At 41.5% G+C, this 18,601-nt stretch overlaps 2 long non-coding RNA genes across 4 annotated transcripts in view; one reads left to right on the top strand and one right to left on the bottom strand.

Annotated features, from left to right (window-relative positions):
* Positions 1-18,601, top strand: part of LOC103143904 (uncharacterized) — a 78,044-nt gene that overhangs the window by 57,705 nt on the left and 1,738 nt on the right. For 2 of the 3 annotated variants that reach the window (XR_001663490.1, XR_476857.2), the window contains exons 3-4: positions 12,218-12,347; positions 14,025-14,980. This is a non-coding gene — a long non-coding RNA (uncharacterized LOC103143904). Of the gene's footprint in view, positions 1-12,217; positions 12,348-14,024; positions 18,574-18,601 lie in introns of those variants that run through there. The other variant, XR_001663488.1, reaches the window with a different exon arrangement.
* Positions 13,152-18,244, bottom strand: LOC107837488 (uncharacterized). Its single transcript, XR_001663500.1, has 3 exons — positions 18,234-18,244; positions 15,511-15,514; positions 13,152-13,278 (listed from the first exon to the last, which is right to left on the bottom strand). It is a non-coding gene; the product is annotated as an uncharacterized LOC107837488 (long non-coding RNA).

The following is an 18,601-nucleotide window of genomic DNA, read 5'->3' as shown; positions in this document are numbered from 1 at the left end:
TTCACCCAAAGTGTACAACCTACTATAGACAGTTTATGTGTCTTAATTGTGTCATGCTCCCGGTGAGCATGGAGCGGTCTACAGCAGGAGATTTCCCCCTCTGAGCTCTGAGCTGCCCCTGTACTCCTCTGTTCTGTTGCACGGTGGAGGTGTTATTTTCCAGGGCTGCTTGAACAATTCTGCGCTGGAAAATGAATTCTGAAGTGGATTAAATTCCAACATTGGACAACAACTTTATTTTGGGAAGAAGTTGTATCTAAAATTTTTCAATAGAACTTAAGTTCTGGGTTCAGTCGACTTTTCTCGTGTTCAGTGTTTAAAATGGCAGAGCAGGTAGGTCTTTCTGGGTTATGCTAACAATTGCATCAACCCAGGGAGTCCTGAAGTTAATCATAGTTGAGGAGGTTTCTGTGTCGGAGCAAGCACATTAGTTTATTTACATACAGCGCTAATGCTAAAGCTAATGCCATTAAGCTAGCAAGTGGAGCAACTTGGCTCTGAGAGAGTTGGTGCCAGATCAGCACCTCTTAGCTTTGTCAGGAAAAGTTTTCATGTTAGAACAGATTTGAAAAGTTGCAGGAAAACCACACTAAAAAAGTCAAGTCAGAAAGCCTCCATTTCTCCATACAGTCTACACACAAATAAAATCTATTTCAAAAAAGGGTTTTAAAAATATGTTATTGGCAGAACCTTTTGTTTTCCTTTTAGGTAGTAGGTACAAATGGATCAGGAAATACCTTCTTTTCTAAAAATATGTGGACAGGGCCTGAGAAAAGTCACGACTGGGTCCATGTTCAAAATAAACGAGAAACACACCCTTCTTCTTTTGTGCTTGTATGGTCGACGGTCTCTAATGTCTAAGAAAACGAAAAGTGAGTAATTGTCTGTCTGTGTGGGATTTGATTTCCATGAAAGAGCCAAGCTGGGTGGGACGGGAATATCGCCAATTGTGACGACTGCAGATCTATCCTGAGGAACAGGAATTCCCACAAGCTGAATAAACATGCCGCTTGACGTGAGGGGTGGGGGGAGGCAGGGTGCTTGGTACTCCTTCTCTCATCTTTTAACATGGACATTCTCTATCTCTTCTTATATCTTGCCCTTTCCGTGAAAGTAATCATTCAATATCCCATCTGCACACTGGATGGGGATCCTGTGTTGAAAATATGCCATTTTAGAGACAAATGAGTCAAAAACTGTGGATGAAAAGACAGACAGGAGGTAATAAAGTGTAGATGGGTGGAGTCAGGGTGTATAATTTTAGACTGTTTTGCTTGATGGAATTTGTCACTGTAGGATAACTCAGGAAGCACAAAAATAATATGAAATCTCAAGCAACCTCCATAAGGTGCATCCAAATGAGTTCAGAGTAAATCACATGCAGCATTTCTGTCAATCCGACTATGCCACATCTCCTCTGATATATCTGATCATGTTGATTTTGAACCTCGACAGTTACTTGACATCACTGCTGCCGAGACGTGATCGCCGTGAATCGGCTCTTTGTGCGTGGCTTAAGTCATAAACAGGAAAGAAAGACCATCACTGTGCCAGAAGGGTAGCTCGCTACAACGCTCCAGTGGCAGAAAATGAAAAGCTGTAATTCCTCCTGTGAAGTGAAGTCTGACTTGTCTGAGGAAAGCACTTCCTATCCTTTTGTTCGGATCTCAAAGGGAATTATAGTGGAGCGAGTTAGATATGGCTGTTAATAAGACCAGCGAGCCCTGACCAGATGAACATCAAAGTGATTTAGACCATGGGAGTTGTGTGTTAAAACTCACGAAACCAGATTGCTGAAACCGGGATGCTCAGATTTCGGGGCAACGTGAAACGGCGTATTTTCGTCTGACTTATTGTGAAGGTAAAATGTAGAGTAGAACAATGAAATGTATTTGTCTTTAAAGCAAGCCGGTAATATTGTTGGTTGTTGCCATCAGCTCTCAAATTGGTAAGCAAATAAGAAGCTGTTGGAGGGAGGTGGTGGTGGTGTGTAAGGAGGCGAAGGGCGGAGAGGGGTTGGGGGGGAGATGTTTCTTGGAGATCAATGAGCTAATAAAACAAATCAATGGCATGAAACCACAGAAAAAAGTGAAGTCATTAATTTGCAGAGACAGGATGATCCCACCAACCACCATGCATTGATTAGAAATGAGGTCTGTGGAGAACCTTGAGGGGGTATCATATTAGTAGAGGGAAACAATGGGCAGGGCTGGGTGGTAGTGGTGGAGGTAGCAGCGGAGGTGGAGGTGGTGGTGGGGGTTCTTTCCTCTAAGGGCTTTCTTCTGAACTGATGCAGGAGAATAGGTTAACCGGCGGATCAATGGCCTCTTCGGAATAACTCCAAGAAGACACCGGCTGTGCGTTTTCCCTCTGAGGCTCTGTCAACGCGTCGCCTGCAGGTGGGATGTTTTCTCCTTGCCTGTATGAGCATTTTCGTCGATGACGATCTTTTCCCTGTTCGAACTAAAGGTGGTCGAGCATGATTATGCTATTGAATGCATCACACACTACAAAGAGGTCTCTGAATAAGGTCAAAGGTGAGCGATAAATGTTACTTTGGACGTTACTCTGAGGCGGTGCGTTCATAACTAAGCTGGAAGTCTAAGAAGCCAGAGATATCCCAGATCCATTGTCTCCATCTTGCTTCCTGAGCATTATCTGTGTGTTACTTGTAAACAGGTGGTTGTAAATGAACAGTATTTAAACTGCGTATGGCTTCTTCGTTTGACCTCCGATGTCAGGAAAGCAGCCGAGCTGCAGCTCCTTGCATTGTTTTTCCCGTAGGTCGGGGTCTGTCTGATGTGCAGACACAGCATCGCTTTTCTGCAGCTGTTTGGCTGCAAGAGAGAAAAGAAAAGCAGGTGATGTGAGATTGACGACTTAAATACTTCATCAATCAATGCTGCGGCCAATGTGTTGTTTGGTGATTGGTGGAGAATTCAGGCAATCCATCTTTCCCACCAGCAACTGGCATTCAAGATTCTCCTCAGGTTCTCCATGTATTGCTTTTATTTCTTTATTTCCAGGGTTAACCTGGGCTGGAGATATTTATGTGAGGTGTGCATGTAGGGTGGACAGGGTCTGCACAGTTCACCTGTTATTAGAGGCTGTTAGACATGTAAGCTGTAGCAAAATGTGCAAGAAAAGCACTCAAGTGTTACTGTGATCAAACATGCTAATGGTAGGAAACTTCAAAGCATACCAGCAAGTCCACATCTAAATGATAGATACATTTCCTTGGAGTGGCCTAGTCAAAGTCCTGAAGAAAATCCAATTAAAATGTTGTGGACTGACTTTAAAATAAAACCCTCTATACCCAAATCATCTTTAAAAATTGCAGTTTGTATTCCCTCAGATTATTCTTGCATGGGTTAGCATATGAAAATTTGCTTAATGATTTGAATAATTAAGCGTAGCAAAAAAATAGAAAGAAAAGACATCAAAAACAGGAAATATGTGAAAGGGCAGATACTTTTTGCATGACAAATGTTAATGAAAACAAAATTTTACGCACAATTTTATCACATAACAGAAATATTTTTTATTAAATACAATTTATTTGTTTTCGTATTCCATAATAAAATAACTATTTAGCATATTTAGCTCTATCAGTATCAGTGCTGGGTTAAGACAAACAGTCACAGCTAAATCTAACAACACCTTGTAAACATGGCACAGAGAGAGAGAGAGAGAGAGAGAGAGAGAGCACACAGGGGAATGATACTGGAGGGAAGAAAAAAATAGAGTTTGGAGTAGGAGTGGGTTGAAGAGGTGGTACCCCCACCCCCCATTTTGTGTGTAAACCTCCTGGATTTTGTCACTGAGCTGCGTTTTCATGCTAAGCTCTGAGCTTGAACCAAAATCCCCTCACTTATCCTCAAAATCCAAGATGAAATACTGTCAGATGTTCTGTGATCCGGGGAATTTGGTGGGGAGACTGACAAGGGCGAGAGCGGAGAGGCATGAACGACTGAAGGGGAGCGGCATGAACGTGTGTGTCGGTGCATGTGGAGGGAGGAAGAACGGGGATGCAGAGAGGGAAGGAGATTTGATGCAATGATTTGTCACAAGTGGAGTGATTGACTGGTGTTACTTTCTATGCGCAGTGACCAAGGACAGCGAGGAAAAAAAAAAAGGGTAATCGACTACACCTGACCTAGCGAAATCTAAGAGGTAGTTATTTAAAGGGAAACTTGTTATTTTTAAAGTGAGGTTCTGTTAAATGCTAAAGACACTCAATATCTTATCTTCAGTACTGTGCGTTTCTCAACATCTTAAATGAGTTGGTCCCGGAGGGTAAAGCTCCATAATAAAGTGGACTTTTATACTTTTGAAAGAACTCCAATCTGAAAAGCAGCACAGTCATTTATCTAGAGGTGATTTTATTGTCACATTTGCTTTCGGGAAGCTGCGACTTTTTTCACATGAAAACTGAGATACAAGCGGTGAGCCACCAGTGGTGGCATGTGAAACACAGGCTGGTAATGGAATATGTAAAGCACTTCTGGTCAGAGCTGCTGTCTGAAAAGTAAGTGTGCAATACTATTTTTCTTTAACTTTTCAAGAGCCACTCTGAGTGAGAATGCTTCACATCAGATCCTGGGGCATCCAACATCATTTTCCGTTCCTGTACTCATCCAAAATATAGCATTTATTTTGAAAGAGACTGCCATTGTTCTCTCTAAGTAGCTGCAGTAGCTTCATTAGCCATTAGCGCCTTATGCTAAGGCGACATTAGCATGAGGCGCTAATGTTGCCTTAAGCCGAAAAAGTGAGTGATACAGAACAGTACAGTCGTAACTCTATATTGAACTGCATATTTTCACTCATGGCAAGGTGAGCGTCCATTTTCACAGTACTTCATAGGACTGTGTGGAATTTGTTGGTTGGTGTTTTGAATTGTCAATACAGCATTTTACATATTAACATGATGTTCAAAATGAATAAAATCAGTTTGGTAATGCAACATTAGGGATGCCACATGGTTCAGTGGTGGGGCAGGGACACTGGAAGCTACACTTCTCCACAGTCCCTGGTTCACTTTGTGGCCCCGGATCATTTGTTGCATGTCGTTCTCTCCTTTCAATGCTTTTTTTAGCACTGTTGAATAAAGGCTACAAGTAAAAACAAATACTTTAAAATAATACGTAACACAATGCTTGTCTTTAAATGTACACTTCGCTTGCAATGACGGTAGTAATAACTGCCAGCTAATACCAATAATTATCCTAGTTAGAGTTTATTTTTAAGTACATTTTTAGAAAATCTTAGTTAATCTCTGTCCTTAACAATTATGGACACTAATGTGAAATAATACCTGGCTAGCTCTGCTTTACATGTTCCATTCTCAGCATGCATTTCCCACAGGAAGATCATTGGTGATGCACCGCCTCCAACCTCTAATTCCTGTGTAAATAACCACTGGCTTCTGAGTAAATCACCATACATCGCTAACATGACTGTGGTTGAAAGGTTCATAAAATAGTTCATGCACAAACCGGTGTGGCATTGTGGAAGGCGGAGTTGTCTTGGCCTCATTCTCTGAGACCAACTAATATGAATTTAGATGCCAAGAAAGTTATCAACCACAGGGAAGATATTAGCTCCGTATAAACCTTTAACAAAACCTCATTCCAGAAATGCAGAACTATTTGTGTGTTGTATCAAAATTTGATTAGCAAAGGCTGCACATGGCAACAAATAGCATCTGTATGTGTTCTATTCAAATGTTTTGGAAATAAAAAAGTGAAATTTTGCAAATGGGGGTTGGGGGTGTTGTTCGTTCCTCATCTCTGAATAGCTCTAAGGCACAGGCAGGAAATGAAGTTGTGGCATTTTGTTTTGCATCAGTGCCCCTCTTTATTAGAGAGGAACAGAATCGGCATAGAATAATAATTGGAAAATAGTAACCTTGCTTTCATTATAATTAGCGAGATCACAGAATGCAATAATCCAATTATTTTACTTAAAAGCAAGTTTCCTCATCCATCCCTCCGCTCGGCGGCGCGCTGCGGGACGTGTGGGCCCCCGAACCCCGCACGGACCTCCTGTCGCCTCAAAAAGGCAAACTCATGTCTCCCCTCCGTCTCTCTCGCTGCCCCCTCACATGTAAACACCAGCATGCTTGAGCGTGCTCAGATGGGCTGAACATACACACGAGCGTCGTTTAAAAAAAAAGGGCCGCCACGTAAACACACATGTGAGCGCAACCTCTGCGACATACAAATAATTGAGCGAGATTTGCTGGTACATTAAGTTTAATGTGTTTGACATGCGGGGGGGCGGAGGGCGGGTGGGATGGGGGGTGGGGGGGGTTGAAAGCATGACTTGGAGTGGCCGGGCAGCACCGGCGTCTTGCTTCAATCAGGCCACTGCAGGGGCTTCGTTTTACTGCCCCGATGCAAAATGAAAGCCGTCAAAGGTAATTAGCGCCGTTGCAAATGGACGCAGGTCATGGCTCTCAGCGGATTGGTCCTCGGAGGGGTGAGCAGGGGTCAAACCTCCAGTATGGAATGATATAAACAATCATCCACGGGCCATGAACCAATCAATCCCTTTTAACACTAGCCACTTCCTGGTTGGTTGCTTTTAAAGGTTAAAGGTCAGTGTACAAAAAAAGAAAAAAAAAAGATGACTTAGCCAGTGGGTTTAGGTAGAGGACTGCACATCCTTAATTATACGTTCTGCTTTCCGTAGGTGGGCGATCGATACTCTAATTTATTTAAATCTATTTTCAGAGAGAATTAAGTGTTTTATTCCTTTACTATTCTTTAATTCTGTCTAATTTTAATACCTCAAAGTCTTACACGATTGATGCCCAGTAAAGATTCTTTCACAAAACACTACGAATTCAAAGCAGGATTTTTGATTCAACATAAACTTTCTGTTTTTGTTGTTGTATGTCAAAATAAGTGTGTGTTTTTATGCACACTGAATCAGACCAGTTCAACGTCAACACAAAGTTTGGCAATTAGCTGCCCAGAAAGAAAGAAAAGAAGGGAGAAAGAAAGAAGGAAAGAAAGGACAAAAAGACAGAGAGTGGGGAAGTGGAAGGAGAGAGGAGTAGAGTGGAGGGGGGGAGAGATGGAAACCGACGCTTGAGGAATTGAATTACCGGAGCCTTTTCTCATTATCATTTAGCCGTCTTTTATGGCCCACCAGTAAGAGATGATGTTCCCATGACCCCCGCGCAACACACAGACATATTATTCAATCCTGCCTCGATGAAATTCCTGCAAATAAAACCTTTGTGCCGGGCAACAGCTAATTATTTGACAGATTGGCCCCCTTCTGGCTCAAGTTACAGTGTGGAGTGGCCATGTTTTAGCACACCCCTCCCCTCCCGCTGCCCCCCCTCCAACACACCACCAGCACTCACCCAATTTCCCCCTACCCTAGGCCAGAGAGGGGCCACTTTGAGAAAATCCCAGAGGGCCTCATTCTTTTCAGGAGATTATATATTTCACCCCCCCACACACACACCTCCTTCCCCCCTTCTCTTCCGAACTATCTCCATCCGAAATCAGGAGAGCGTGTGACTGTGTGTGTGTGTGTGTGTGTGTGTGTGTGTGTGTGTGTGTCTATGCGCAGCGACTGGAGTCATTTCATAGGGTGTCTTTAAGCAGAAATATTTAATCTTCCCACGAAAATAAAGTTCGGCGGAGAAAGGAGAGCTCCAAAAAAGAAAACACACCAAACAAGGTCAAATATGTGTTTTGTTGCTCTGTATTTACGGCGCTTTGAAGAGTTACTGCACCTATGAATCTAGCGTAGGTTTTGTAATTCCAAATTAGAGAGTGGGAAACATTAAGGGATTACAGTTTTGGGTGGGCATACGCGCTTGGCTTTGATTCAGTGCACTAATAACAAGAGTTTGTCATTAGTGCTCGGACATGGACCACCAAGATAAATGCCAACACATGTTTAAATTATCTGGAGAGTAATGGCATTTTCCTTCAGCCCTCTTTCCCTCCCTTGAAGATCCCCCCGTTGACTCGACGACGCTGACATTTTCAGTTATCAGCGCAGGTTTAATCTGTTGCTTATTTAGTACCCATGGGGATTGTATAATTCAAGACGCTAGGAGAAGTTACGCAACCAACACACACACGCACACACACACACACACACACACAAAACAAATGAGTTATTTCTATAGTTAGAAATTTCTTTTTGTTTGGATTGAAGTTGGGTAGTTTTAACATCACTGGGTCAGAGGTTGGGACTTCAGACCATAAGGAGTCTCATCATTTTTCATAGGCGGCCATTTTGTAACATAATGACCTGATCAAACGTCATTGAATTTTTTATATAAGAATAAATAGAACATCATTTGACAGTAAAATAAGGCTGTGTAATAATGGGGGTTACCCAACGAGCAAGGAACCTGATTTTAATGTTTGAAGCTCTACATAAGCCTAATTTAGACAAGAGTCAAAGAGATTCTCCATTTGTTGCTCTCATTTAGATGCTTTTATTTCTAAGATTAGACGAAGCCAATCTGCCTGGCCTCTCTCACATATCTAAGCTCAGACTGAAAATTTTTAAAATTGTGACATCTGGCAAAAACAAACTCTCCAGAAGTACCACAAGTCTAGACTGAAACTCAAACATGTCACCTGATTTAGTATTATGAACAAAATTTGCAAAACTTTCATTTGTGATGTTGATGTATCAATGCTTTTTCTGTGGAGAAAATATTGGCATATGCGAGAAGATACTTACTTATTTAGGCTGTATTGATAGATGAAAAACATGAAAAACATTTTAACAAAAAAAAGAAGTATATTGAGATGAACAGCCAGGTCCTTCGTCAAGATCGTCATGAACTAAGTTCGGTTTGTTTCTATCATAAAAAATATTAGTCTTACAGAACCTCTGTCACTGTCCGAATCAGACTAGGAACCAGGTTTAAATGTATTTTGTTTTTATTAAATATGTTACAGTTAAAAAATTGAATTATAGACGTAAATAGTCCTGGATTATGTGATGGTCTTTAAATGACCATCACATTGAATGGGCAGCTCTTTCCACTCGTAGGATGTTTATATCTGATGGGAGGAAGAGTCAAAACTACTGTTATGCTGAGCTAACTCATAACTATGTAAAGTAATAACCAGTTACACCCAGCTTTAAATTAAACTTAACATCTATTATAACTTGGATGCAACTATTCCAGGTACTACTTGTTGCTTTAACATTAGACTGGATCAAACTCATTTCACTGGATCAGGCCATCGATGATCAAAGACTTGATTTGATAACCAAATAACTCAAATTAGCTCATTGTAGCTTTAAATAATACAAAGGAAATGCATATGAGGAAATAGATTTTAACTAATGTAAACTCAGTGCAGGGAAATAGGTCTTAATCTTGTCAAAAAATATTACCAAGTCTATACTTTTCTATTTGTTTAAAACATTAAACTCAGATTTCAGCGGATGTATAAACTGCTCGTCACTTCCTGATTAGAACTCCTTCACATTGGTCACAATAAGCTAGATGTGAAACAAAAACCTGCCGATTTTCTTATAAACGGCACAATGCGTTTGCAAAAACCATGACACTTTTTGCGGCGGCCAGAAGAACTAAAACAGGGAAGCGTCGCCACTGTTTGAGGTCTCTCTACTGCCAGGCTTCTAAAAATATGTATTTCTGGAGGTAAATAAGGAAATGATTTCATAGAATGAAACCAGAAAAAAAAATGGAAGTTGGATTTGGGTTTATTTGAAAGGTTTGAGGACAGAGTTTCATGTAGAACATAAACTTTACAACAGACAGTTTCCCTAGAGAAAGTGAAATGTGATATGATGTTGAAAGAATGAGTGGATCCAGTCTGGGCAGCTGCTGGTGTGAGGTTTTTATTGTGTGATTTCATGATATTCCACGATTTACACTCAAAAAAAAGATTAGCATGTGTAGCATTATTAGCTTGTTTGACCTGTAAACTGTGTAGAGATCTTCCAAATGCTGCTGAAACTGTGACATGGATTATTACGGCACTAGCTTATATTGTACAACTTTTGTTTAGCTTAACCTTTTGCCATTTCATAGCACATTCTGTACCTTCACACTGCCATTTTGCTTTACAAAAACCTTTTTGTACCCATGTCCAATTACATAGTACTTTATTTTCTGATAAGTGTTTTCATAAATTATGGAGTTAAATGATCGTAAAAAAAATAGAGCAATTCATTTCACAATTAATTTCATCCAATTGTATTTTATGGTCTAAAAATGTCATATTACACCCTGTTCTCACTTATGTTTGTTCTGATCCCCTCTTGGGGCGAAATTACTCAAATTAAACACCCCAGTCAGCTGACCTTTTTCACGATTTAGTAATCAGTTGAAGGTCTGTCACTCCGTTTGTAACAAAACTAAAATCAGTGTGACATGTCCAACAATAGACGGCACCATTTTGTGCCAGAAAAAGGCGGTAATAGGACCAAAGAGGCAAAACAACCAGTGCACCTTTAACAAAAATATCAACGCCTATAATGTAGTCAAGCATGCTACTTGTGCATACCATCATTCCTCGTCTTTCTGTCCTTTAAAGTAACCCTCTAGAGCAAGCCGCTGTTAGCTAGCTAATTATCTAGGCTAACTGCAAGCTAAAAAGTTGAAACATTTTCTCCCTCCGCACTCTCAGCTTCTGCCAATTGGTGTCATTACTTTCTTGCTGGGGATCCTGTTGTGGGCCCGGGATGCCTGTCTGCTGTGTTCGCCTGGCATGAACCCAAGCGAGAGGAGCCTGGAGTATTCATTGCTCAACCCGGGTGAAGGTCACAGAGTCCAGCCTTCTCGCTCTTCTTCTCCCCAGCGAGTAAACATATGGTCATGGAGCACCTTGAACATGTTTGGGTGACCAGAAACTACTTAGCCCTAGTGGCTGCAGCAAAGGGAAAGGGGTATTAAAGGAGTTTTTGAGGCCGGCCTGCTAAAGAGACAACGAGGAGACGAAGGGAAATGGGGAGCTAGCAAACCCCCCTCACCCCCCACCCCTCCAAAAGAAACCATTTGCTCGTTTAAACTCAAGTGAAGTCATTCTTTTTGAGAACGACGCGGTACTCCTCACTCGTCTCCCTTTCTTATTTGTCGTTCGGACCAATATAAGATCATAAGGTGCAATATCATTGCCCTGTTTTTTGTGTGTGTGTGTGTGTGTGTGTGTGTGTGTGTGTGTGTTTGAAACAGCCAAAGCTCGTCTAATCGCTTCCACGTTTCCTCAGTGTTAAGCTCATTAGTGGGTGACCTAAAGGCATGTATGAAAAGACAGCACCCCCACCCCTCCTCCCAAAAAAACAACAAAAAAAACCCAACAAAAAACAAACAAAAAAAAACCTTGGATAATGGATGCTTGCTGTTTTGAGACTGTAAAAATAAACAGGTCTGCGGTTTATATAATGAATATCAGTCTAGAGTGCGAGTTTATCACAATCTCCCAGCTAATAACCCACGCTGTGCTCTATACGCTCACACACTCGTATAAATACAGTGTGTGAGCAATGCCTCTGGTCAAGCCCGTGTGTCATGGCATGTGGGTGTGTGTGTATTTATCTCCGGGCTGGCCGAGGCCAAGGAAGCGGCAGGGGAGTGTTGAAGATGTTAAATCGCTATCAGACTTTGTGAATGAAGGGAGGGTGGGGTGTGTTAGTGGTGGCAGGGAGGAGGTGTGGGTGGCAGGGGGTGGGGGGTCAGCGTGTCTGTGGTGCCTGAACGTCCGGCCCAGGTGGCGACTGGAGGACCGACTTCATTAGGCCTGAAGAGGAAACAAAGGAAGATGCCTCGTAAAAAAGTGCCATCCCTCATCTGCGAGGCCACCGCCTGACACATTAGGAATCTGTATGCTCAATTAACCACTGGCAGGCTCATTTTTCCTCCCTCCCTCTCTCCTTTTCTCTCCCTCTCTCTCTCTCCCTCCCTGCCCCTCGCTCCTGATCAAACAGAGCAAGCAAAAGCGATCACGCCGGACCGAAACGAGACTTTTATCCGCGGGCGCGTTTATGAAGCGTGCTCATATTTTAGCGCCGCACGGTTCGTCGTTCAAAACCCCGCGGCCGCATTTCGTGGGTGAAAGCGGAAATTGTCGATTCCTGTGACCAAGCATATTTTATTTGCTGCTATAATAAAAAGAAAAAAAAAAAACAGAAAGAAAAAAAAAATCAATTTTAATTTCCATATGAATTCCACAACGACCTCCGTCTTTTGTTACAGGGGGAAGATGGAAATTGGACGTCCGTGGGGAGAAGAAATTGCATGAAAACGGCACGTCGTTGGTGGAGTCCTTTTTTTTATTTTTTTTATGGGAGGCGTGTTTTAAGGAGCTCTGTTTCGTCCTCATGTGGTAGGCAATCTACTTAGGACGGCTTTACTTTCTGTACTGCAAACACGACACACAAGTGTGACACAGGGAAAACTTTTCCTAGCAGGTTTACAAATGTATTAACCGCAAAGAAAGAAAGAAGCTTAAAATAAATATTTTCTCTGAAAAAAAGCTTTTTTTTTTTTTTTTTACACAACAGTGAGACACTCAAGTCTTAAGAAAAAGTAAATATACCTGAGTTAGATGCTTTAAATTGACATTGTTTTATGTTGATCAGAACATCACCAAACTTTCTAACGGTGATTTTTTTGACTTTGGCTGAAACAATGAAGGCCCATTTCTCTTTGCTTGCATTCAAGATGTGAGTGACAACGGAACATCTGCCCTTGAAGTAGGGCAGATGTGTTTGTCTGAATAAGTCAGCCAAACATTAGCCGTGTTCTGTCAGAGCTGTAATTAAAGGCTTCGAAACAACTGGAACTGCAATTAACATGGCAGAACGAGGACTCAAGTTTATCCTTGTTAAAGTAAGCAAGACAGTAACTGAAGAAAAGAAATATGAGCCTCGTGGTTTCACTTGTGACATGTGAAATGTTACGTTAAGAAAGTGGAAGCTTAAGAATTTGTATATTGATTTGTAAGCCTGTATTAGAAGTCAAGTGAAGTCTGTTTGTACAGAATTTCAGCAACATGCCAGTTTAAAGTTCAATGCACCATACAAACAATAGTATTGTTGTTTCTAAATGAATATTAACTTGTTTTCTTTGCATTATTTGAGGTCTGAAAGCACTGCATCATTTTTATTAGTTTGACTGTTTCTCCATCCATCCATCCATCCACTTTCTGTACACCCTTGTCCCTTAGTGGGGTCAGGAGGGTTCCTGGTCCCTATCTCCAGCCAACGTTCCAGGCGAGAGGCGGGGTTCACCCTGGACAGGTCGCCAGTCTGTTGCTTTTGACCATTTATCATTTTCTGCAAATACATACGAACCTTTTGCTTGGAATCTCAGAGACATGCTGTCAAAGCATATTCACTTTATCCACACATATACAACTAGAGAGTAAAATCAGAGAAACTGATCATTTTAAGTGGTGTCTTAATTTTAGCTCTACGTTTGCTTTCTTTTTAACTTACTTTACTTTTTAACAGCATTTACATATGAGCAGATGTCTTCAGCAGTTTTGCTACAGTCAAACCCGCCTCTTTGAATAATTTGTTCTCTTAAAGACGTTTACATTTTTTTTGTGACAAATCTGTGTTGTTGCACATGTGAGCATGTGTTCAGGAGGAAGTATCAAACATACATCCTGTTACACCTCAGTGAAACTGAATGGCAATTAAAGAGTCTTCATCTTCCCATGAACCTATTGTGTTAAAGGGAAAAAAAAGATGAATGGTACCTGGCTGAGGTCGCTCTTGGGTGTGTGTGTGTGTGTGTGTGCGTGTGTGTGTTTGTGGGGTCTGTCACCGGGATACGCATCAGCCTTTGATTATCGAGTTGAGATGAACAGTCTTTAAAATTCACAGAGGTCATGACTTAGGAGGCATCCATATGACACTTCACTGCACTTCACAAGACCAAGAGTATTTTTTCCCCCTCATCTGACCCATTATACATCTCTCTCTCTCTCTCTCTCTCTCTCCCTCTCTCTCTCTTTCTCTCCCTCATGTTGCCTCTTTCTGCCTCTCTTTTAAAGGTCCGTCCCAGGGATGAAAAATGGCGCGCAGCTGGCTGAGTACTTCCTTCCCCTTGTTGGGGTCAGCAGTTCACCATGCTGATAGAGACCCTCACACCTTCTTTATTAGGAGCTCCTCTGCACTCAGACAAGTTGTTATTCTGCATCACTGGACAGCCGTCAGCACTGCCTTTGTCTAGGTTATCTCTGATTACATGACTTCATCTTTGCATGAAGATGAGACTAAGAAAACCATGACAACACCTTTTCTTTTTTGAATTACTGTTAACCTTAGCTCCATCAGAAAGATTTTGTTTTTACTAGAAATCTGAACAAGAGCAGGGACGTCTAGATGTGTGCATTTAAGAAACAGAGCAATATTTGCTTTATGGATTTGTTTCTCCCCATCAAAGGAAACTTAGCATTCATTTTCTTACCCAGAAAGCTTTGAGTTGTAGATGGGAAATGGTGGCTAACTTTGACTTAATTTGCAACAGTTTCCAGCTAAATGATTGGAAAAACCCTTTTGAAACAGTTTCCAGCCAGTATCTAGACATCTGCTCCATGTGATTTGTGTAGGCAAAAAATAAACTGAGGTCATTGGTGTCCCACCTGGATTATACCTCTGAGCTGCCAAGTTAGCCAGTCGAGATTTAAATCATTTAATCGAATTTAAGTCACAATACGTTTCCAATTTCAGTTCTGTGTTATGAATATAATAAAAAAATATTTTTCATTCAATTGTCTTTTGAAATTGGCCAAACTCACATGTTCTAAGCCTTTTTTCTTTTTTTTTGGAAATTCTTTACTTATTTTTGACATGTTATAAAGACACCCACAGACGTCCAACATCAGGTTTCAAGATGCCATTGCATGTCAAAGTTATATTTTCTTGGGACATTCCATACATTGTAAAAATGTGCTAGACATCATTCACAGATAGATGAAATTGAGTGACATTAAACTCTTAATCTTTAGTGTTTTGCATGATATCAGACCATCTGCAGCTGTAACAACTTCAAAATCTTCTGTGAAGGTTTTCTATAATCTTTAGAGGTTTCTTTTTTTGTTTGTTTTGTTTTGAACAATTATCCACAAGAGCTTGGAGTCTCCACTAATTCATTCCAAATCATTATCTTCTTGGTTGAGGTCAAGACTGTCTGGTCCTTCCACACCAAACTGGCTCATCCGTGTCTTTGTGGATCTTTGTTTTTGTACTGGTGCGCCGCCTCTTCCTGTTCAAACATGACGGTGCACCAGTTCAGAAAGCAAGATCCGTGAAATGGTCAAAATACATTTGCCTTGCTGAAGCAATAAAAGTTGGTTTCACTGAAAAAGTTGCGCCTCAGGATCCACCAAGACTCACCAAGACTGTGACTTCATGGCTTAGTTGACAAATCCTTTCCACTTCCCTATGATACCACTGACAGCTGACTACGGAACGATTAGTAGGCAGGAAATTTCACAGCTGGACTGGCTGCTTAGGTGGCATTTCATCACAATACACCAGGCTGTATAAATAGTAGTAGGATTAGAATGGTGATAATAAAGGTGTCCAAAGTTTGTAGTTTCTTGTGGTGGACTGCAGTCCTCCCACCGTTCACCAGTAAATAAGGTAATAAGATTCATGAGAGCCAGAGTCTGAATATGTAAAATCAAAATCGCAACCTCAACTTGAATAATATTTTCCAGCAAGAACTGCATCACCCAACTTAGTTGCAAAACACGTTGGAAAAAGTAAGTGAAACTTTAGCTGTGGTGTGTTCATGCAGGTGCATTATGATTAGGAATACACAGTATTAGATTTTTGGTCGATATCCGGCATGTCGATATACTAACTCATTTGGCCGATAACCAATACCAAGTTTTTTCCTATAATCACTGAAACTATATGGCTTTCTCTAATGTGGAATTAAAATACTGCATTATCTTTGACAACTTAACCTGCTACCAAATGCTAAAAAAAAAAGAGGTTGAAATTGATGCAACACTTTCAACTTGTGTTATGTTTAATGTCAAATTTAGTCATGATATTTGACGTTGTGCTGTGCTGCAGGCATCATTGTCACTGGTTTGTCATATAAAAACAACACATTTTATGTCGGTGAGTGATTTTGACAGAATGGCCGATGTCCAATATTAAACTGTTACAGCCGATATCAGCCGATGCCAAGACCATGCCGGTAATATTGTGCATTTATGACACACACGTCTACACAAAAATGGCCTCGACTTTAAACTCATTTAGACACATTTTAATCCAAAAGAAGTTTGGTGGCTTCGAAAATATTTAGAAGCTAAAAATACTTCTGTAATGAAGTACTTATCTTTTTGCTAAATTCTCTTAAGGTGGCAAGGAATGAGGAGGGAATCCCAGTTTACCAAGAATCATTTTGGCTAATCGAACACATTTTCCTTTTCATCATTTTATCACTTCTTTGTATCTTTTCAAAGTAATGAAAGTTAATTACAAACTTGCAGCCTTCAATTAATGTTCAAAATTCGACAGTCAATTTTTGAATCATTTTTGAATCATTTGTCAACCTGACAAATTATTCAGACTTACATTTAACACACTCATCGTGGGTCCTGACTATGCGATGGTAGGTAATGTGTTGACAATAAAGACAGACTGCCTTGCTGGTTTTGGTCCGACACACTGTTAATCGACATTTCTAGGACGAGATTAATTAAAGCTTCTGCTTTATAAACCCGTTGCTGTCCCCTGTGTTGGCTGCGTCGAGCAGAATGAATGGACAACAGAGGGCCTAAGTGGTCAAATTTTAAGTGGACTCAAAAAAAAAAAAAAAATGGTGCTAATCATAATGCTGAGCTGGCCTTGTTGAACAACTAATTACCTCCATTATGAAGATGTAGAGGCCTGTTTGGAAGTGTGTAGATGTGTGTCTATGCGCAAGCCAGCCTGCTCCGATTAAGAGGGGGGGATTAGCCGTCCATCCTGAGGAAAAGAGGCAACTCGGGGGTACGGGGATAGAAGAAGAGGGAGGGAAGAGCGGGTGGTGACGGCGGGGGAGGAGGAGAGCGACCCCCCCCTCCTGGAGACGAGCCCTGACCTTCTCATTTCATCCTCATTAGTATCTCATGTCAACAGAGCAGCCACTCCTTAATCATCTGCTATCATCCCAGACCTGCACACGCATGCATACACACACACACACACACACACACACACACACACACACACACACACACAAAGAAACAGACAAACAGAAAGTTGTCCTTACAGTTACTTTTAGACGCAGGAACTGAAAGGTCCCACATGGGATGTTATTCAGTCTGAAAACTGTAAGTGTTTTCAATCAAAGTCCTGCCTCTGTGAAGACTAACTTTTAATTTATTGTGTTTATATTTTATCTTGTTTATCATCGTGTTACACAGAAACATGTGCGTTACACTTGGGGACCGGGCAGCGGGGTCCAGCGGCATGGCACAGAGCGACCCTGTCTGTCTGCCTCGGCCCCGGTGCCACGGAGGGCCCCAGCAGGGTCGAGGGGGGGAGTGGGGGGCGAGAGCTCGGGGTGCCAGCACAAATGAGCTCCATTCATTTCCCCACTTCAGCATATGGTGGCCTATTGTCCTCGGCCACAGAGGCAGAAATGATGCAATTTGTTGGCATGTCCTGTCATTTTCACAAACTGTCCAACCCACAGAGGCCCCGGCCAGCAGAAGACAAGCAAGGGCAGCTTGTTGTTTTACACAATACACACACAAACATGTGTGTGTGCGCGTGTGCGTGTGTGTCTGGGTGTCCTGATTTCAATCCAAAGATAAAAGCAACAGCACAAAAACACGACAGACATATGTAGTGATTAGTAGAAATATTTCTCATTTTTCCTCTGAAAAAAACAAAACAAAACACAAAAACAAATCAGTTTTAAGCTTCCACATGTGTGTCAATCCTTGTTGTGCTCCGTGTCCCAACAATAGCTTATCCTTATTTACCGAATAAACTCTAATCTGATCCAAGACATGATAGCCTTGATATTTGCTTCACAGTTAAGCAGATGAGCTTCGATAAAGCAGCTCGAGTGCAAAAACAAGCAAATATTCAGCGATGAAATTAAAAGTTAAAAGGTGAAATGGCAGCTCTATGAGTAAGAGTGAACCGGCCATGTTCCTGGTTTCACTATGCCAGGCTGCTGTCAGACAGCCTGGGGAAGGAGTCTCGTTCAACTTCCTCAAAAAAAGTGAACTTTTGACACGACGCACACAACACAGAGCGAGCAGCAGCAGTAAAACAGAAAGAAGCGTCTAGACGTGCCTACATTTAGCTCAGACGGAGGAAAACATATGATTGCACACTCATACACCAAAAATGATACCGGGTTATCGGATGGACAGGGTCAAATGTCGCTCATCCTGACATTTGTGAGTAAGTGTGTGTAAGAATGGTGCATCCCGGTGATGCCAGCCTGCTCTGGCTTTATGGGTTGAAGGATGTTTTTCTTATCGTTTGCTCCCGAGGGCCAGATTCATGACTTTTACTGGACCGGGCCGATTCCTTTTATTTTTATTCTTTTGATTTTAGGTAAACCAACAAACACACTGGGTGTTTACTCTTCTAGGCAATGAAAAAT

Source organism: Poecilia formosa, unplaced genomic scaffold, assembly GCF_000485575.1.
Source record: "Poecilia formosa unplaced genomic scaffold, Poecilia_formosa-5.1.2 Scaffold0, whole genome shotgun sequence".
NCBI classification, from domain to species: Eukaryota; Metazoa; Chordata; class Actinopteri; order Cyprinodontiformes; family Poeciliidae; genus Poecilia; species Poecilia formosa.
The sequence above is the reverse complement of the archived record's forward strand: the minus strand, read 5'-3'. Positions and strand labels throughout refer to the sequence as shown.